The sequence below is a fragment of the Hyla sarda genome, chromosome 4, assembly GCF_029499605.1.
Source record: "Hyla sarda isolate aHylSar1 chromosome 4, aHylSar1.hap1, whole genome shotgun sequence".
NCBI lineage: Eukaryota > Metazoa > Chordata > Amphibia > Anura > Hylidae > Hyla > Hyla sarda.
Window position 1 is genome coordinate 158,250,672 of NC_079192.1, and position 23,047 is coordinate 158,273,718.

General features: G+C 40.2%; 1 protein-coding gene across 2 annotated transcripts in view; it reads left to right on the plus strand.

Annotated features, from left to right (window-relative positions):
- The window catches only part of ENTREP2 (endosomal transmembrane epsin interactor 2), an 848,385-nt gene that overhangs the window by 337,802 nt on the left and 487,536 nt on the right, over positions 1 to 23,047 (plus strand). The window contains exon 1 of one of the 2 annotated variants that reach the window (XM_056572509.1): positions 189 to 203. The exons of the other annotated variant lie outside the window; for it this stretch is intronic. The gene's annotated coding sequence lies outside the window, so the exon portion shown is untranslated. Of the gene's footprint in view, positions 1 to 188; positions 204 to 23,047 lie in introns of those variants that run through there. 2 annotated transcript variants of the gene reach the window in all.

The window sequence follows — 23,047 nt, forward strand, 5'->3', positions numbered from 1 at the left end:
GGGAAAAGGGGGGTGAGTCAAACTTTTATTCAGGAAGGGGTTAAATCACATGTATTCCCTTTTTTTTAAAACTTTTTTTACACTTTTTTTTGCCCCCATAGGGGACTATTGCATGCAATCCTTTCATTGCATACACTGAACATGCTCCAGACTGGATCTCATGCTTGGAGCAATCAAACGCCGATTGGACAGTGAGGAGCAAGGTAAGGCGCCTCATGATGGGTCCGCTTTTCGGGATGCTGCGATTTCACAGTGGCGGTCCCGAACAGTTCAGCTGAGCTAACCAGCAAGCCGTCCCAGCTCGGCCCTGTCTCTGCTCTACTAGTGCCAGATTTATACTCAGCATTTTAAGTGATCGAAACATGTCCCCTCCATTCACGCTCCCTCAGATGAATAAAGGGAGTGCTTCGACCAGCTGGCATGCAAGGTGTGAAACATCATTTCCTGGGGCAGAGTCAGGGCCGAGCTGGGGTCCCCTACAGGAGATCGCAGGATGTCCCAGCAGTTGGACCCATTATACATTTATAACCTTTGCACATCTTTAAATATGGACAGGATACTTTACATGTGAATAGACTCTTAAGGAGTATTCTGGGGACTATTTATTATTTGTAATTCGGCCGGGGCAAGGATAAATAAAAAGAAGAAAAAACATATACCCACCTTCCCTAATGCCCTACCACCATCCTGCTGGTGATTGTCTCAGTTGTCAGTGCTACCTGGTTTCTGTCTAAATATAAGGTTGCTCCTCAGCCAATCACTCACTGCAGGGGTGACCCACCAGAAAGCAGTGAGAGTGGAGACCGGCCCAGTCAGAACGGGGCTGGCAGGGTATCTGGGAAGGGTATCCTGTGCCAAGGAATAGCTGATAGCGGGACTGGTGCTGTCAGAATAGTGTTGGCAGTAGGTGGCTAAGGGTAGGGTCACAGACAACGTATATGCAGCATATTAATGCTGCACAAAATCCACTGCACAGCGGAAAATACACTGCATATTCTACTGTAATGTGTGTATATAATGGGTGAACCTCTATAGTGTAAAAGGAGCCCAAGCTGACACACAGGGCTACCCGGCGTCAGCCCTGTGTATTCAGTGAGGTTTAAAGGTGGGACCACGCATCAGAATTACGTCGGCACACTGCCCCGCCTCAAAACCTAACATAGTTCATAAGGTAAAAAAAAAAGACCAGAACTCAATATAGCTTGAGTTCAACCTATATCCCCAATGAGTCCCTACTGAGTTCACTGAACACGCTGGGCTGCCACTGGGTAGCCCTGTGTGTCAGCTAACAGAAGAATGTGCAACGTATTTCCCACTCTGCAGCGTGAAATACGCTGCGTATATTGTGGTACCCTACCCTAAAGGTGACTAAACTTAGTGGGGGAGATTTATCATAACCTGATCAGAGGAAAAGTTGCCCAGTTGCCCATAGCAACCAATCAGCTCACGTCTTTCATTTCTAAAAAGGCCTCTGCAAAATGAAAGAAGCGATCTGATTGGTTGCTATGGGCAACTGGGCAATTTCTCCTCTGGATAGGTTTTGATAAATCTCCCCCAGTGTGTTGACATGTTTGTTAAAAATTAATTTTCTTTTCCCAAAGTGGAATGTGCAGTTTCCTTGAAGTTTCTCTCCAGTATCTAAATGTAACAAAATGCAAATTTAGTAGGAGAATCAGAAAAGAAAAGTAAAATAAAAAAAAATAAAAAAAACACACCACCAACACAGTTTATTGTATACATGCTGTAACACATTGTGACAGTGTTCCTTTTTTGTTTCAATAGCTTTTATTGAAAATTGTGAAGTACAAAAGAATACAGAATAATCTTTCAAAATAATGTATGGTCTCTTACAGAGAGCAAAATGAAAAAGATTAATATACAGTAAAATAAATAGTAAACTAAACAGAAATTGAATCGGCATTGTTAGTTAACTAATTCCAACAATTATCCGGTAAGAGTAAGTGCCAGATACTTTACGAAAAATGATCAATCCTCCAATAGTTCTTTAAAAAATTTAATTTAGCTTTAAAAATTGTGTCCAATGAGTTTGATGAAGCATCTAAGCTGCAGCCTACCATTTGTGGTTTGTTCTAATTCTTTTTACACAAGTATTGATAGGGAGACTATTGCTCTTAATAAATGGCAACCCTAAGTCTAACTGCTTTGCAGCTACGCAATGAAAACAACAACAGTTTATGATAACAGTTTAGGGCTGGTGTGTCCTGAATTGCTGACCCAAGAGGACGTGCAAAGAGGTCTGACAACAGCATCATCAGGATGGGAGACAATATATCGCTGCAGTTTATTAAAAGTGGTTTAGACATCTCTTTTGAAATCTTGTCTGTTTAAATGTGTTTTAAGTGCTGCCCTTGGAATTTGTCCTAGAATAGCTTAAATGTCTCAGCAACGATGACACTGAAAAATTGGTTCCAAAAATAACATAACACTTTTCCGATGTAACTTTCTGCATACAATTAAATACTATCTAAATGAGTTAAAGGGGTTATCCAGCATAAGGGAATTTTAGTACGTACCTGGCAGACAGTAATGGACATGCTTAGGAAGGACCTGCACCTGTCTTGGGCTAAATGGCTATGTTGTGAGATTACCATAACACTGTAACTAGCTTTTTGTGACCTTGTATTTCCTGTTTTCAGTTTTCTTGTTTGCCTACAAATCCCATGATACCATTTTCCTCCTTCCCACACATCAGCTACCCCACCCATTGAAACATAAATGAGCTGCAGACCTGTGGTTTTCAATCAGGGTGCCTCCAGCTGTTGCATTACTTGCAGATTGCTCTCTCCACACATTGAAGACAGCAGTCATTTTGTATGCTGTTAAAAATAAATATTGGGATGAAAATCACATAAGAATTGTGAGAAAACCGTCACACACAAGTACAGACACTATATTATGAACTACACTAACTTTACAACCCCTGTAGCATAGTCAAATAAAAAAAATTCCTGGAATACCCCTTTAAGTTCTTTGCAAGGCTGAGATTTCTAGTCTCCTAAAATAATATTCCTCATGGTAACTGCTAAGCTGTCAATATGCCCAGCTAAACGGGGAAGATGATAGGATATTGAATAGGTAGAAGCACTCAGTAAATGTTAACACGGTCACCATCCTTGATTTAAATGGTAAAACTTCATTCAAATCCATTACACCCTAATGTGGCTATTCTAATGATGAAGGTATTTCTGGTTAATTTCCCTTCGTGCTGAAGTATTTAATAAAGCCATTACCTGGAAATATCATGAAACACTAGAAAATACTTGTGGGAAATATAGAGAAGCTCTCTGTATTAGTAACAGCTAATGAGTAAAGTAGGCACATCGGAAACTGCATTAAATATTCCAAATTCTGCTTTTACTATGAGAAATGGCCTATATTTTAAAATATCTACAAGCTAGCTATATATTAGCTTGAACTTAAAGCGGTTACTTGAAACTGTGAGATTGATGGTCTATTGCTTTTAAATACTTGTACGTGAATGGTATGTGTTATCCAGTGAGCAAGAACTCGAAATGCACCATGTTTATAATGAATGGAAATAAAGATTTGAAACTTTTAAGGTTGTCAGACTTTCTACATATTCCTGTATCCCAGGGATATATTTGTAGGGTTCCAGTTATCGGCACCCCCAAGATCAACTGATTGATTGTACAAGTGGATGGGACTGGAATGTAATACCAGGCCAAATATACAGAGCTGTGTCAGCTAAACAATGAAAGGGAGTTACAGGTGCACTACAACCTCTTCCACCAGCTCCCTCAATAATCTGTTATGGATGGACTTTTTTCAGGATAGGCCATTAGTTTAGTAATCATTGATAAACCATTGAAGTTGATTTTGTGATTTCCTCACCTGAGATAAGAAGGCCTTTACTAATAGCAGCTATTTGAATGGAGGGCTGTGATGTTTATAAATGTTTTACTGTATGAAAGATAAAGTTTACTAGATTTGCTGTCAGGTATAGCTAAAGGTTTCCTAAAAGAGCATTGTAACAGGTTGTCTTACATGTGCTCCCAAAACAAGATTTATAGAGGACAGGACATTCTCTTCAATGATTTCTGTAAAAAGGAAAAAGGGTAACTACTGTCTATGGTAGAATCCCCACAAAACAACATTTAATAACATATATCCCTTTTTCTATTTTAGTGGTGTAGTAGCATTATTTTTTGTTTTGTTCAGGAGCCTGGATTTGGCCCAATACACATAGGATAGTAGTTGACGGAAATTGAGGATTTAGCCAACCATTATCTTTAAATTATGTGTGAACAATTATGTCATTGGATGATGGCACAGTTAATGTCTGCCCCAAGTGTGTTTGGCCATGCTGGACTTTTTAAGCCATAGTCAATTGTGTATGGCATGAGTGCCTGAACTTGGACAAATTTTTGCCACTTAGCGCAAGTAAACGGTTTATTTATTTATTTCTATTAAAAAACCCACAGTAATTTGCCAGTTTAATAGTTGTCCATTTTTCGTATGAATAATTCCATAGTACAGTTACTGGTCGTGTTGGTTATGTGTGACCACACAAAGTCCCATGTGTATGGCCAACTTTAGTGTTCATGTTAAAAAAAAAGTACCAGTAGTTTGATACACCTTGATCAAGTGGGGTTCATCCCGTGGCGTCAGGTTCCTGACAATATACGTAGGCTATTAAATCTGGTTCAGTGGTCTAATACCACTGGGACACTTATTGTAGCCTTAGCCTTGGATATCTAAAAGGCTCTTTTATAGTATAGCTTAGCCCTATTTGTTTGCAGTCCTGTCCAAATTTTGCATCTCTCGACCCTTACTACGAGTGCTGAAACATCTTTATTCTGCTCCGACTGCATATTTGAAGCTACCAACCATGTCTCCCAAGCCGATATCTATATAGAGGTGAACACAACAGGAGTTTTTGCCCTAATGATGGTACCCTTGGCAGCACTCATCAGGGGCAACCCTGACATTAAGGGGGTGACAGTGGAATCCTCAGAATACAAATGTAACCTATTTGCGGATGACTTTTTACTTACTTACTTCTTACCAGCTGCTAGATACTTTTTCTCAATGGTCAGGGTTCTGTATTAACGCTACCAAATCTAAAGTTTTGTACTGCAATGTCCCCTCATCAGTCCAGAACCTAATTTCTCTTAACTTTGGGTATCGGGATTCCTCTTCTGGCCTACCCTATTTGGGGGTTAAGCTCACAACTTCCTTACCCACCCTTTATGTTGCCAATTATATGCCACTATACCGCTCTATTAGAGCAAATCTCCAGAGACGGCATCTCCCTCACATTTCCTGGGTGGGTAGGATTAATGTTATGATAGTGATCTTACCCCGCTTGTTATACCTATTCCGCTCTCTGCCCATCCCAGTGCCCAAACGTGATCTATTCTCCTTACAGAAAGATATATTTGCTTATATTTAGGCATATCGATGCCCGCGCTTTGGTTGGTGGGTTATGTACTATAACAAGAGTTAGCGGTCTTGCAGTTCCCAATCTCCTGAAATATTATTATGCGTCTAGATTGGCACAGCTAGCTTTGATTCATGTCAAGAAAGGGGCCCCCAAGTGGGTGGCGCTGGAGGAATCCTTGTTATCCCTTTATTAAATTTCTGCCCTTATGTGGTCTACTTGCTTGGTTTCATCCCTCCTATCTTCTGCACAAGTGACTCTTTACTGTCTCTCTCTCTCTCTTTGGCAACAAGTATGGTTTAAATTCTCCATGCAGTCTTTACCCTCACTTCTTTTACCCTTTCTTGGTAATCCTCTCTTTTCTCCTGGTGTGTCTTCTGTCTCATTCCAATGGTGGATTGCTTCTGGCATCACCAAACTGAATGACCTCCTACAAGGCAAGTCTCTTCTCTCTTTTAAGGCTCTTAGATCTAACCACGACCTCCCTACTAGGGAACATTTTAGGGCACATCAAAAATTGTTATACTTTGCATCACAGGCCTAGAGGGGTTTTTAAGTGGTTCCCACTTCTTTGAGGCCTACCTGCTGTATACTCCAGACATGCCAGGCTTACTTTCTCTTTTGTATGGCCACATTATTGCCCCACCTAAAGAAGAAGGATGAGATTACATTTAGTTTGGATTGGGAAAAGGACTTGCACTCTACTCTTTCCCCTGGACAATGGCAGGAGGGTTGTATAGTCATAAGTAAAGGCAACTGGCAGGTTTCTTTTGCAGAAACATCCCTTAAGATATTGCACAGGGTATATATATATATATATATATATATATATATATATATATACAAAAAAAACAAACAAACAAAAAAAAAAATATATATATAACCGGCGAAACTTCACGCTTTGTATCCCGCATTGTATCACCTTTGTGTTTCCGCAGTTGTGGCTCAAGAGGCACTATGTACCACGCTTTATGGAGTGGTCCGGTGGCTGTAGACTTTTGGAGACAGGTTCTTGATCTGCTCTCTTCGTCTTGAACTTCCACATTCCGCGGATTCCTGCATACAGCCTACTGGGATAAAACCCTCTTGCTAGCTGTTCGCATTTATGTTGCTTCTCAATGGAAGCAACCATTATTAGTGTATAAGTGTTCTAGATTAAGTGAACACCATCATGCTGAATGAGTTATCGGTTATACGTGATGACAGTTGAGCGTTTTAACGCTGTCAAGGAATTCTGGGTATCCTCGCTAGAGATGGGCGAATCAAATTAGTTCCGAATTTAATGAAAAATTCGATTCTGAACGAGTCCGAATTTCCTCGCCCTTCGTTGTAACAAAATGAATTCATTACATTTTGTGCTGGCCGAGGGGCTTAAATGGCAGCTACATGTGTGAGGACATGGGACAAGGAAGCCTGGGAAGGCAGTAGACGGGATCACCCTGAATCACATGGCAGCATGCAGCCTATCAGCAGCCAGCCAGCCCTGTGATGTCACAGCCCTATATATTCGGCAGCGATTGCCAAAGACAGGTATTTCCGAGAGTTGAGACTGTGTGTGCACACTAATCACCGTTACTGACAATACAGATCTTTACAGTGGCGAATCCATTCACCTCAAGCCCACATTCGTTCTGGCTAGAGAGAGAACAGACACTGTGTGGTCACTAATCAGCGTTACTGACAATACAGATTAGCACAGGGGAAATCCATTGACCTCAAGCCCACATCACTGCAGGCAGGCAGGCAGGGAGAGTTTAGAAGTCGTTTCATAGTCTGCCAATTGAGATCATCACAGGAAGCATAGTGCAGGCAGGGATATACTACATAATAACAGTATTATTTTGCTATCCCAGCACACTAGCACACTCCCTATGCGTGTTATGGTGAGGCAAAGTGTTCTACACCCCACAGCCCGGAAATAGCCATTTTTTAATAGCAGTTCGCTGTGAATATATTCGGATGAAACCAAATTTTTTCTAAAAATTTGACGAATCGGACAAATTGCATTTTTTTTAAATTCGCCCATCTCTAATCCTCACCCCATTGCCCCAATATGCAACACTGTATGTCATTGTATTAGAGATGGTTATCTGGGAAGGAATTTTATTTCCATGTTTATGTTTGCCTCTTGGAACCCCCATTGTACAGTTTGATGTCTCGATGATGGGATTCTTCCCACTCAAATGCCTGCTTTACTGATTGCTAATATTTTTTGCTTCGCACTGTACATGTATGTTCATTGATTATGTTCGGGTCTATGGACCTGGTTTCTTACTGTTATGTGAGCTATATTATGTATGCTATCTGCTGTGCCATTAATAAAGCTTCATGGTTTGATAATTAAAAAAAGTACCAGTATAGACCAATTGTAGTAATTAGGTAATGTAACATAAATGTAAAAAAAAAATCACCATGCTGATTAAATCCTAACAAACAAAAAGCCAGCTTGTGTTTCAGCTTACAACTTTTACCCACTAGTAATGGTTTCTTTATTTGTTTTTGTACGCTATTAGCAAAAACTGAGGCAAATGACTTGGCCTTAAGACATATCCCCTGAGAAAATCTCTCATTATTACAGTGTAAGGGATGGGAGCACCATAGCTGTGTGAACAAGTCATGCAGGAAATTGAATGTGGAGACCAGAATAGGGTGATGCTGATTCAAATTATTCTGCCAACAGACTTGGTCATATAACCATGGCGTGTGGTAATCCATACACATTGTAAGCTGATAAATTAAAGACTTGTTTTTGTAAAGAATACATTTTTGGAATGTGTTTATATAAATCATTTACAGTATATGGCTGGCTTTGAACATGTCTTAGTCAGTAGTATTGTTTACTATAACCAGATGAAATAAAATTTGCATTTAATATGATATCGTCCATATATATGCTCTTCATATATGCTTCAAGATATAGAGGTGTCCACATTTACATTATCTCTTATTTAGGGACTCCACTAATTCATGAAACCTTTTGACACAATATCACATGCTATAAGAACACTCAAAAGGCTTCATTTACATAACAATCACTGGGTATACACACATAGATAAACACATCATAGACATCTCATGCCAGTCGGTGTCACCAAAACATGATGTAGTGAAAAGCAGGTAATCTCACAGCATACATGCGGTGTGCACGTGCCTCCGCTTATAGAGTCATTGTGCGCTGCTGATTCCTGTCCTCCTCCAATTCCTGAAGGCACTGCCTATATGAGAGCACTTCTCCCTTCCTGCGGTGCGTGAGCAATATTGTAGCATCTATGAGTAAAGGTGTCTGATCTCACATACCTGTGTCTGACTTGAGCCTGATATCCTGACCCTGCTTCTGTCTTATCCCTTGTACCTGCTTGATTCTCCTGTGTATGACCTGGATTGAAGACCATTACTCTGTCTGCTGATCATGTCCACTCCACCTCTCTGCATTTGTGCTCCTCAGCTCTGCCATTCTGACAGCTCCAGTCAGCTCTGCTTAATCAGATTATGTTGCTGTGCTAATGCCATTTATAGCATTAGCTTGCCCCACTTGCCTGTATCCCTAATGTTTGGCAAAGGGCATCCTGGCTAGCTGCCACCTAACCAGGACCTTTCTTGATGTAGTGACCGACGTGGTGTCTCCCCTGCAGCTTAAGTCCAGCTTCAACATCCTGGAGCAGGATAAAGAGTTAAAACCAGGGGAAGACCAAAACTCTGCTCTCAAGTTTGGCCCAAAGCCAAGTGGCACAGTGAGTTCACACAAGTTGGGGCGTTATACAAATGTGATTAGGGACTTCAAATATCAGCTTTCATATCTAGTTCCAAGGGACTAGAGCTGCACTTTAATCTGTAGCTACTTTAAGTAGGGTAACATGATTCAAATAAGTAAAATGTGCATCACTTAAATTCTGCAATACCAGACACATCCCATAGAGAGGAGTATTGCTGTTTCTGGGGGAAAGTATGTTTCATCTGTCCTGGCTCTGCTGTTATATTATGGGACTGCAGAGATTGTCAGTATAGGGATATCCTGTATTGGATCGGTGTCATGGTAAAGCATAACATAACTGTGCGGATTTCTCGGTTTTACTGAGACTGTCGGTATCGGGACACTTTTCACTGTATACGCTATATAATTACAATTATTCAGATGCACATTTTACCTGTCAAAGAATCATTGGGCATATTGGGGCACAAAGGGATCAAACATAAATCCTTTCTTTGTTTAATCATGAAAACAAAGGGTTGTTTATAATGGGCGATAATTGAAGATGAAACCTTAGTAAGAAGGATGAATCAAGAAGAAATGGATCAAATTACCTTGAAGAAAGAAAAGAAAGGGCAAATGATGATAGGGGAAATATTAATAATAGAGAGCTGTACAGATCTTGAATTTTCACTAAATCGATTCTGAGTTCAGAATGCAAAAATGATAGCAAATCTTTGATCTTGAATGATCAGGTAGGTGTAACCAGTAGGTTGTTATAAATGTATCTAATGATGTGTGACTATAAAAGGAAAGTTGATGTTTCATATGCTACATGTAATTGTCTGGAAACATTTTATTATGTCACACCAACATGCCTTTTTCGGAGCATTTTTTCTATAAAACTTATTATATCGTTCTATTCCCCAGTGTTTTCTTTTCATGTCTTAATCCCTTGTGATAAATACAGATGTGCCCTTTTTTAACTTATACCTAAGCTGAACATATTCGGAAGTGTATGGTGTGATATTACAATCTATATAAAACTCAATGCATGTATATGTGTATGTATGCGTGTATGTTCCAGAATCATGTCCAAACGGCTAAAGATATTAACATGAAACTTGGCACACACGTTACTTATATGGCAACAACAAACATAGGATAGGTAATTTAACCCTTACCCACCACCGTTTGCCAGGGTTGGGGTTTTTGTTTATAGTCCAATACAATCTATGGGAAATATATGTTACTGCATAACTTCCAAACGGCTGGAGATATTTCGATAACACTTGGTCACATGTTACTTATATGTCCACTTAAAATATAGGATAGTTAATTTAACCCTTAACTACCCCCATTTGTGAGGGTCAGGGTTTTTGTTTAAAGTCCCATGCAAATCAATGGGAAATGTATCTTCCCATATCATTTCCGTACGGCTGGAGATATTTCAATACCTGGTAGACATATTACGGGTCGGGACATGAGGACGGTATATGAGGTTGGGATAGGAGGTCGGTATATATGAGGACTGGATATGAGGATGGGATAGGAGGTCGGGACAGGAGGTCGGGACAGGAGGTCGGGATAGGAGGACCGGGATAGGAGGATGGGACATGAGGATGGGATAGGAGGTCGGGATAGGAGGTCGGGATAGAAGGACAGGAAAGGAGGACGGGATAGGAGGTCGGGATAGGAGGTCGGGATAGGAGGTCAGGATAGAAGGTCGAGATAGGAGGTCGAGATATGAGTTTGAGATAGGAGGACGGGATAGGAGGTCGGGATAGGAGGACGGGAAAGGAGGTCGGTATAGGAGGTCGGGATAGGAGGACGGGAAAGGAGGTCGGGATAGGAGGTCAGGATAGGAGGTCGGGATAGGAGGACGGGAAAGGAGGACGGGATAGGAGGTCAGGATAGGAGGTCGGGATAGGAGGTCAAGATAGGAGGATGGGATAGGAGGACGGGATAGGAGGTCAGGATAGAAGGTCGAGATAGGAGGTCAAGATAGGAGGACGGGATAGGAGGTCAGGATAGGCGATCAAGATAGGAGGTCGAGATAGGAGGTTGAGATAGGAGGTTGAGATAGGAGGTCGAGATAGGAGGACGGGATAGGAGGTCGGGATAGGAGGACGGGATAGGAGGTCGGGATAGGAGGTCAGGATAGGAGGTCGAGAATGGAGGATGGGATAGGAGGTCGGGATAGGAGGTCGGGATAGTAGGTCGGGATGGGAGGTCGGGATAGGAGGTCGGGATAGGAGGTAAGGATAGGAGGTGGGGATATGGGGTTGGGATATGACATCAATATATGAGGACGGGATATGAAGTCAAAATCTTCCTCTGTTGATTTTCCTCAACAACAAGGATAAGGAAGGAAAAACCGGGCAACGCCGGGTACTCAGCTAGTATGTATATATATATATATATACATATATATATATATATATATATATAGAGAGAGAGAGAGAGAGAGAGAGAGAGAGAGAGATAACAAATAGTGTATCCCACAGCACTCCAGTTCAGTGAAAAACGTGAAAGTTTATTGCCTCATAAGAGGTGATGCAATGTTTTGACCGTCTGCACAGTCTTTATCAAGCATACAAAAGTGACACACAGTACTTCTATTTATATGGAACACAATCAAGATGCAAATTACAAGCAATTGTATATACATATATACAGTGAAGGTGGTAATATGTTCACATACATCAAAACGTTTAGTGTACATTAATATAGCAATATTGTACATTTTGATGATAAGTATCGGTGATTGCTAGTGCAGGTGAGCAGTTAAAAGTTGGTGGGGAGGAGGGGTTTGATCAAAAACACCACTACAAGACACCATCATGGTTAAAACATGCTGAAAGCTGTGTGTGTATACAGCTGGACAGAGTCCCGATGCCGGGTTGATGTGTGGCCAATCACATATGTGCAGGGGCTGGCCCTCTAACTGTTCGCGGTCCAGGCACACTCACTGTGCAGTCGGATCCCGCGATCGCCAGGTTGGTTAAGGATGACGAAGTGATCAGGATGCACATGCACCGTGCGTCATTATGAGGCTTCGGCGGACATGTCAGTAAAGGGATATCTGACTGGTATTGCTCTCCTATTTCAGCAGGGCAAATGCTGCAGCTCAGAGGGGAGCCGGTCTATGAAATCATATATGCAAATGTTGAAGCCAAAATGGAGTGGTATAAATAGAAAACATGTGTGTAAACAGTGAGTGTGTGAACTGGGCCATATTAATGTACCAGACAATAAAATATTGTTAACAGTGAACAGAGTGATGGGAATGGGAGTATGTGAATAAGTACATGAGAGAAATTTGCATGTAAGAGAGAAAGATACATTAGAGAAAAAATGCATGAAAATGCATGAATTAATTTTTTCATAAAGATGTATGTAAAAGAGCAAGGTGCATTAAAGAAAAACATGCATGAAAAAGGGGGAACAAAATATTCTATGAGAGAGGAGAAATATCTATCATAATTGAATATAATGTTGTATATGACTACATGTCTATATTGACAAATAAAGAAGGGGGTCTATGATTGGGAAAATGTGAACAATTAGTAAGACTGCAAGCTACTAAGGTTTCTGAATATGTATGAATGAAGTATTTGTAAGTGAATGAAGAAAGGTAGTCCAGCAGTCCCTTAAAACGTAGATCCTTTATTGCACTTTTCTTTAAAAATACAGAGCACACACCATGCACACCAAGTGCAATAAAGGATCTACGTTTTAAGGGACTGCTGGACTACCTTTCTTCATTCACTTACAAGTATCAAGCCTGGCCGGGCTCAAGTCCTTGCAGACCGTGGAGGAGGTGAGCTGAGAGAACTTTATTTCTTATTCATTAATGAAGTATTACAGATTGACCACATTTCAACCCCAAAGGGTATGTATGCAAAGAAACACCAAAAAAAAAGGGGAAATCTTTCTTGTTCAAAAGAACAAATACATTTGTGGTATACAGTGAGGCTTGATTGATGCCCCCCGCTCCAGATCACTGTTTCCTTGAATATTTTCATGCATTTTTTCTCTAATGCACCATATTCTCTTACATGCATCTTTATGCAAATTTCTCTCATGTACTTTTTCACATACTCATAGGTTGTACACATACTATTCCCCATTCACATCACTCTGTTCAATGTTAACAATGTTTTATTGTCTGGTACATTAATATGGCCCAGTTCACACACTCACCGTTTACACACATAGGCCGGCATTTATCATTGTAGGTGTAAGCATTTTTCTACACTTTTTGTGTACTGGTAATGTGTAGGAGAACCAAAGGTATTAAATGGTCACAAACCATTTAATACATTTTGTGCAGGTCCCATTTTCTGAAATTTCTCTCTTCACATACACCTAACAGCTAAGCTAAGTCTGGGATGGTGTAGTTTTAGTGGCGTTGCGCCTTTTTTGTGCCTTTTTGTGAAAAGGCACAGTTCATAAAACCCTTCCATATCATGTGTATTGCCAAAATCAGTGGATTGCTACTCAAAATCAGCAGAAATGTGAAATCCAAAAGGCGCAAATAAACCCTGCTTGCGCCTTTTTTTTTTTTGTGCATTGTACCCAAAGATACTACCATATCGGGCAATGCATAGGGCGACGGAAGCAAGCTTCGAAATCGGCCCCGGTTCTCAAAAATCCCTTTGATATATGGTCCCCAGATAGGGGATGTTTTTTGCCTTTTCTAGACACAAAAAACAGTCTGAATCCAATAATAAATGTCGGCCATAATGTTTTCTATTCATGCCACTCCATTTAGTCTTCAACATTTGCATACATGATTTCATAGACCGGCTCCCCTCTGAGCTGCAGCATTTGCCCTGCTGAAATAGGAGAGCGATACGAGTCAGATATCCCTTCACTGACAAGTCCTCCGAAACCTCAAAATAATGCACAGTGCATGGGCATCCTGATCACTTCGTCATCCTTAACCAAGATGGAGATCGCGGAATCCGACTGCACAGTGAGTGTGCCTGGACCGTGAACAGATAGAGGGCCAGCCCCTGCACATGTGCGATTGGCCACACATGAACCCGGCATCGGGACTCTGTCCAGCTATATACACACACAGCGTTCAGCGTGTTTCAACCATTATGGCGTCTTGTAGTGGTGTTTTTGATCAAACCCCTCCTCCACCCCCCACCAACTTTTAACTGCTCACCTGCACTAGCAATCACCGATACTTATCATCACAATGTACAATATTGCTATTTTAATGTACACTAAACGTTTTGATTATGTGAACATATTACCACCTTCACTGTATATATATATATATATATATATATATATATACAAATCTCATGTACATTTTATATATATTTTGCTTATGTATTTCACTTTATTTCATTATTATTTACCAATTGCTTGTAATTTGCATCTTGATTGTTTTCCATATAAATAGAAGTACTGTGTGTAACTTTTGTATGCTTGCTAAAGACTGTGCAGATGGTTGAAACGTTGCATCACCTCTTTTTTCACTGAACTGGAGTGCTGTGGGATACATTATTATTCTACCTACCACTGCTACTACCGGCAAGGGCTGCGATTGGGCCCGCTTGCACCCACTACACTGTGGACATCTGCTGGTTGTGCTGCTCTCATTTGATGTATCAAGGATCTCAAGCAGAGATCATGAAAATGATAAAGGAATTGAAAGCTGATAAGATGTCTGATCGCGGGGGGCCCACTGCTGAGACCCCCCACGATCTCCCTGCAGCACCCGCAGGGTGGGAGGGGGCACCGCGTGACATCCCGTCCCCAGTTCCGGAAACTAGGAGGTTTCCGGAACTGGAGATTCAGCACCCGCATAGAATGCGGGTGCTCCAGGGAGGTCTCGGGGGTTCTCAGCAGCAAGCCCCCTGTGATCAGACATCTTATCCCCTATCCTTTGGATAGGGGATAAAATGTTTTTGCCTGGAATACCCCTTTAAAACTACCTTTTATTTGTACTAACTCATCACTGCTTTTCACATTTCCAAGTCCTGTTATCTAACAATAACTTTTGAGAAGGAATATATATTAAACAATTGAAGCCAACTTTTGGCGTTTCAAAGTCGCATTTTTCTACACAAGTCATTTGCACAACATTTTTTACTTTGTTATTTATCAGGCCATGCCCCCTCAGTGCAAGTCTATAGGAGGAGGCGTGATGGCCGTCACGCCCCCTCCCATAGACTTGCATTGAGGGGGCATGGCCCGATGTCACGAGGGGACATGGCCGACCCCAACAGCGCACACACAGCATTCAGAACTACGTGTTCCAAACGCTGGCCAGTGGAGTACCCCTTTAAATTAAAATGGAACTCAAATTGGAAGTATATTTAAAAAATCTCTCTTTAGAACTGTTATATTCCAAATGGATACATGAATCCATCTTGCAACTGAAATGTTGGTTACCATGGACACTGTACAAAACTACTCAATCATAGAATGATACCCACTGTTTTCTTGTTATTTTGTAATGGTAAAGATAATGTTGATCTGTCTTTCCTTGTTATGCAGTTTATGACCTTATTGTCCAACTGTGTGTAGAACTTGTGAACTTAGAGTTTGGAAGATATTTATATAAATGTATGTATGTATGTATGTATATATATATATATATATATATATATATATATATATATATATTTATTTTTACATGTATTTATACACTGTTTCCATTTTTTTTATTTTTCAATAAAAAACAAAACTGAAGAAAAGTATGTTAGAAAATTTATAATTTTTCTTTTTTTTTTTGTTGTTGCTGAAATTGTAATACATCTTTAGAGTGTTCCAACAACTTGTATTTCACTGAAAGACAGGTATTTTTCTGGACGTGTTTCAAACTTTTCGCCTGATTTTTTTTTATCAGTAACAATATGATTGTTCTTTCCTTTAGGTTTGTAATAATTATTTTGTGTCACCTTTTGCCACTGCTAGTACAATACTGTTACCAGTGTAAACAACAAAATAGAGAAATAATAGAGAAGGATAATAGCATTGTAAAACATTCAAACATTTTTTACTTTCCTAAGCTAAGTTTCCGAAACTATGTCCCTGGTCTTGAATGGATTTAGAAGCATGCATGTGTCAGCTCAGGAACACCATGTCTCAGTTCTGCAGATAGTGTTAGACAGCTGAAGTATAGAAACATTACGAAGCTGACAATGTCGCGACTTGGTTTATTTGAAATGTTGAAAACAAAGAATCCTTTAAAGCTTATCCGCTTTATGGGAAATGTCAGCCTGTGGTTATTTGTCTATCTCAAAATATAAAAGTTCTGCTACTGTTTCAGGAGAATATGAAAATAATTACTTTTCTAAGCAGAACAAACATGAACAATAAATGCTAATATAACACGAATATATTTTACAGAAGTGGAAGGTAAGTCTGTAAACATAACTGGAGAAAAAGAAGTATATCTGAGGGAGGAAAGTGTACAAGTAATTTTTTGCAGGTGAACGGCTTAACTTGGCTAGCTGATGGCTAACTTTAAAATGTAGCCATCATTTCATCAAACTTCTGAGAGATCATAGGGACATATAAGAAGTTTTGATCGGTGGTGGTCTAAAATTGCTGAGACCCCACCAATCATAAAAATTAAGGGGCAGAAGTACTTGACTACAAGCTCTGTGCACCTTAATTTCTGCACTGCAAACCACATGAAGCTTAAAGGGGTACTCTGCTATAGGATAGGGGATAAGATGTCTAATCGCAGGAGGTCCTGCCGCTGGGGACCCCCGTGATCTCGGCTGTGGCACCCCAGACATCCGGTGCACAGACTGCACTTTGCTCCATTCTGGATGACTGGCGATGCAGGGTCGGGGGTTTGTGATGTCACAGTCACGTCCTGCTCATGATGTCATGGCCACGCCCCTCAATGCAAGTCTATGGGAGGGGGCATGATGGCTATCACGCCCCCTCCCATAGACTTGCATTGAGGGGGTGTGGCTGTGATGTCACAAGTTGGGCATGGCCATGACATCACGAGCGTCTGGCACTGCACCCGACGCTCTAAACAAACCCTGGGTGTAGTAGGGAGATCATGGGGGTCCCCAGTGGCGGTACCCCCGGGATCAGACATCTTATCCCCTATCCTTTCAATAGGGGAAAAGATGTCTAGGGGCAGAGTACCCCTTTAAGCAAGCAGTATGTGGAATTAAACTGAAAGTCTATGACCCCTCTTGCGTCAGTTTCCCAAGGTGTGTAGAGCAGAAACAAAGGGAAACAGAGGGTGAAGCAGAACACTTCTTTCCCTTCATTTTAGTAATCGGTGGGGTCTCCGCACCTGAACCCCCACTGTGATAAACTTTCATGTCAGATGTTTGATGAAAGGATAGGTATTCTTTAAAGAGACTGATTCGGGGCAGATTTTCCACATTGGAAAATTGGCAGTCGGAAAACTATTCCAAATCATGCAGTTTTCCACTTAGTTGATAAGGTTGAAAAAGGCAAGAATACATCAAGGTCTACCTATAATCCTCATGTGTTGATCCAGCCTATTAACACTACAGTATGTGGTAACCAGAGGAAGGCAAAACAAAAACAAAAATTTGAAATGACACTCGATCCCTAGATCAATGCCACAAGTGCAGAAATCTTTTACCCATGACTTTTATAAATGGTGCAGATTTTACTGTCCCTCCTGTGTTTCACTAGAACTCTGAGTAAGAACTACCCAGTGATCCTTGACCCTCCTTGTTATCTACATTTATTGTTTTACATATTTTTTTATTTTTGTGAAAAAGTTTCTGAACATTTATAGAAAGCCTGAAGGCATCGAACAAAGAAACCATATGGTGCTTAAAAAGTAAGAACATTCCACTATGACACATACATACACACAAGCACAGCAATATGTCATATAGTCATTGTAATCCTAATGTATGTAAATAAAATCATGACAGGTACACTTTATGCATAAATATTTCACGAGTCCATAATTTGTGTGTTAACAAATTTTCCATAATACAAAGCGAGAGACCAGAAAGAACAGATGTGCACAGGATGACCTTGTTCCTCCTCATCATGCACATAACCTTTAGTTAGTCCTGGAAAGGTTACAGCCTTACTGTGCCTTCTCCATGGTTCACTGTCAGCCATTCAGAAATCTACTGCTTAAAATCAAGTGTGTAAAGGATAGAGCTTATGAAAGCGAAGCTCGGAGTTTATCATCTGGACCTTTCATTCGGTGGAATGTTGTGATTTTACAGCTTTTAACGTTTCCTAGGAGCATCCTTCTTGCCTTTTAGCCATGCATTCTGGCAATGTTTGTGAAAGAATTGTGCTCCAGCCTTGTGATATTTACAGTGGATCTTTTCTTCATTAAACAATTGGTGGTCTTAAAGGTCAGACATGCAGAATGCCATCTTCTATAAAAGCATGTTGGTTATTTGCTATGGGAAAAAAAAGATATTCTACAGGGGAGGCCTGTTCAGGGAAAAAAGGGGGCAGCTGAGCTGTGGGTTACAATTTCTATTTAAAAATTAATATTTAACTTTAATAAAGACTCTATTTCATAAATGAGTGTGAAAATATTTAGACAGCTGTTTTTTTCTGATAGAAAAGACATAGAGATTTATATGATATGATGACAAATTTCGGCATCTGAGAAGAAGTTGGAAAATATTAATTTGTTAAAATTATAGTTATTCTCTATGATCTTCCACCATTAACATGAACATTCTTCTTGGAGGAATTTTTGCTCACCGTTCTTGTGATCATTTTGGCACCACAGGGTGAGATCTTGTGTAGAGCCCCAGATTGACGGAGATTATCAGTGGTCTTGCATGCTTTCCATTTTCTAATAATTGCTTCCATAGTTGATTTCTTCACACCAAGCTGCTTGCCTATTGCAGATTCAGTCTTCCCTGCCTGGTGCAGGTCTATAATTGTGTTTCTGGTGTCCTTCAACAGCTCTTTGGTCTTGGCCATAGTGGAGTTTGGAGTGTGACTGTTTGAGGTTGTGGACAGGTGTCTTTTATACTGATAACAAGTTCAAACAGGGGCCATAAATACAGGTGACGAGTAGAGGACAGAGAAGATTCTTAAAGAAGAAGTTACAGGTCTGTGAGAGACAGAAATCTTGATTGTTTGTAGGTGACCAAATACTAATTTTCCACCATAATTTGCAAATACATTCTTTAAAAATCCGACAATGTGATTTTATGGATTTTTTCTTTTCATTATGTCTCTCATAGTTGAGGTATACCTATGATGAAAATTACAGGCCTCTCTCATCTTTTTAAGTGGGAGAACATGCACAATTGGTGGCTGACTAAATACTTTTTTGCCCCATTGTATGCCGAAAACTCCCTCTTGCTTATGTCTAGCTTAAGAAGTTTTACCAGCAAAAATGATTAATGGTCTATCTTTAGGAAAGACCATCAATGGTTAATTCATGGGAGTTCAAAATTCAGCACTCCTGCCAATAAGCTGTTCTTCATGGCTGCCATGGCTTGATCTATGCTGTGAGCACGGCTGAAAGCATTTGAATCTGTTCAATTGGCTAGTGGCCCTGTCTTGGTGCTGCAGCTTAGCACCCAGTTACTGATGGTCTACCCTCAGGATAGGCCATCAATCAAATTTTGTCTGGGAAAGCCCTTTAATAAACCATGCACACTGCCATATTTTACATCCTGCACACTGTCATATTTTACATTCTGCATGCTGCCATATAGCATCCAGTATAGAAATTGCTAGCTGCAATACTGAATAAAATGTGTTACAGACGGTGGTGTGCTTAGGGTTCTCAATAGAAATTTGATATGTTTCTAAGACCCAAGTCTTGTCTCTCTTTAAGGACCTGAATAATTCAGGGCCAGTACATAAAACTGTAATAACATACAACATTTTTTGGAAGTATTCATACTAAAGGTTTAGGAATGCTTTTAGGTAAACCCTTTGCAAATAAGGGACTTTGACATTTTCTACCTTACCTTTAGATAAGCTCTATGCACTGTCGATGGTGAATACATAATAAGCTTTACACATATTTTACTGTATTTGTTCTATATATCAAATAAACGCACATATGTAGGGAGATGTGGGATTACCCCTAAACCAAAGTATGTACTATACCCTGGCTATGTGAATTGTTCTATATATTACCGTTAAACCCCCCATACAAAAAAAAGTATGGCAAGTGGGATGTGAACTCCTAATACTAATGAATACCAAAAAAGAGAAATAGAACCACTACAAAAACACAATTACACCACATGTTTATTTCAATAAATAAATAAAAAATCACATTATATTTAAAAAGGAGGAATACATACATCACATGAAAAAGACAACTAAACCGGAACCTGCACTGCATGCAACCTGTCATATTGCATGCAAAAAATGGGTTATAAACTGATAGTAATACTTCAAAATAGTGTTGAGCGGCATAGGCCATATTCGAATTCGCGAATATTCGCTAATATATGGACGAATATTCGTCATATATTCGCGAATATTCGCATATTCGTTATATACTCGTTTTATTTTCGCATATGCGAACATTCGCGTATTAACATATGCGAATTTTCGCATATGCAAATTTTCGTACGCCAGTCTCACACAGTAGTATTAGAGCCTTCTTTACACCACACAAGCTGGAAGCAGAGAGGGATGATCACTGTGATGTGTACTGTAAGAAAAAAAAGAAAAAAAAACAAAAAAACGAATATTCGTAATTATGAATATATAGCGCTATATTCGCGAAATTCGCGAATTCGCGAATATGCGATATTCGCGAATAATATTCGAATTGCGAATATTCGCGAGCAACACTACTTCAAAACACCATGTATATGGTATGAGGTGAGGACAAGTGCTCTACTACTGAAGAATATTATGACTAGCCCAAAATACAGGCTTTAAAGTGACTAGACAATAGAACAATACATGTATGAAAAACCTTACAAGGATAAAGCCATTCTGACCAAGGAAGAGTGCAAGTGCAAAAGGTTAAATGACAGCTGCAGGGTCTGGGATAGCTTCACCCTAACGCACGTTTCAGCACCTTCAGCCTTCGTCCATTCGCATATTTGTTCCATGCCTTCTCTTTCACCAATAAAGTAAATGTTTAAAGGGGCACTCCACTCCTCAGCATTTGGAACATTTAGTTCTGAACGCTGGTGCAGGCTTCGGGGGTCATCACGCCCCCTTGTACCGTAATGATCTGCCCGTTCTGATGTCACGCTCCGCACCCTCAATGTAAGTCTTTGGCTGGGGGTGGGATGGCCGTCACGCCCGCTCCCATAGACTTACATTGAAGGGGCAGGGTGCGACATCACAAGGGGTGGAGTGTGATGTCACGAGGGGGCGTGGAAACCCCCGTATCCCGCACCAGTGTTTGGAATTAAATGTTCTGAACGCTGGGGAGTGGAGTACCCCTTTAATATCTCCTCAGGTATTAAACTATGCCTTATCCCTATCCTTTATTCACTTTACATATCAACCCTTTAACCTTTCTTTCTGTTCCCATCCCCTTATACTGTAGGCACCACACAATGAATTATTACTACTTCACAGAAATGGAGCACTTCCTTCGGGATCCTTATGTTGCATAGCAATTATTGAAATGATAATGAAAAGAACTGATATTTGCATGGACATTGGGAAAAGATACAGTGTATAAATACAGCTCAGCAAGTGGATAAGGTCTTGCTATTTATATCTATACTGTAGCCTTGTTTATAGTTTGCTTAGCATACTCATTTTACAGCAATTTCCACAGAGTTATCAGACTTTTATGTACTAGACTTCTGAGGAACTAGGTAAATGCCACATAATGGTAAGTCATATTTCTGGAATGCTCAGGATGTGGAGTGTCTGAGCGTTGCTCTTTCCAGCACGTCTTCAATTATTCCTGTGGGGTATTGCAGAATCAATCTGGTACTGTAGTCCTTTTATACTTACGTTTTTCAGACATTACTATATATGAAATCCGAAACTCAAAAGCTAGCATAAAGACTATAGTTATGGCCTATTGAAGAAGATTTATCATATTATACGAATAACCTGATTTATTGTTGTGTAAATAACAAAATCAAGGCCGTGCAATAAAGGGCATGCAAGGATAATGTTGGCTATATCCTGTAGTATTGCAACTGATATTGGAACATCCATCTGGATTTGCAGTCTTTGGGCTGAAAATAATCCTTATGAATGATAATCTCTCAAAATGAAAATGGACAAACACCAGGCACAATTGTAAGTGTAGTTGGAAGATGGCCAATGGCATTTCCTATGCACAGGAAGGGTCTGCAAATTAAGACAAATTGGTTGAATTTTTCCTATTTGTCTTTATATGTATTTCATCTCAATTTACTGCAACTTTACAAAGTAAAAATCTTTCCTGATCAGCAATGGAGCTCATAGGACATTGGTGAAGCTGGCCAGTGAAGGTCAACTCATGGGATGCAATGGGTTACAAAAGCCAAAGTGCAATGTAGTAGAACATAGTTATGAGCTGAAAGCCACTCTAAACTAGTCTTGCAGGGGTAGTCTCTCTTTAGTGAGTTTTCCCCTATTAACAGGATAGTGGATAACTTGCTGATTGGTGAGGATCTGACAATTGGACCTCTAAGGGTTCGCACATGCATAGTCATAGATCAATTAATTTTTGGTGGGCCTTTTGTTTGACCAAGTTCAGAAGCCCATAGAGAATGTATGAAACAATGACCATGCATGCTCAAACTGCTCTGGTATTTGGTGGCACAGTTTATAGCATTCTCGGAATCGGTGGGAGTTCTGGCAGTCAAATTTCCACCAATTAGCAAGTTAGGGGGTACAATACCTCCCTAACCATAACAGGTCAAACACAAAGTGAAGGAGGCAGCCTGATGCATGACATTTTTTTTTTTTTGCAATAAAGAGAAACTCTAAGCAAAGTGTTTATACAAAGAATCAAGTGGGTCGTCCACATTTTAACACCCAACTAG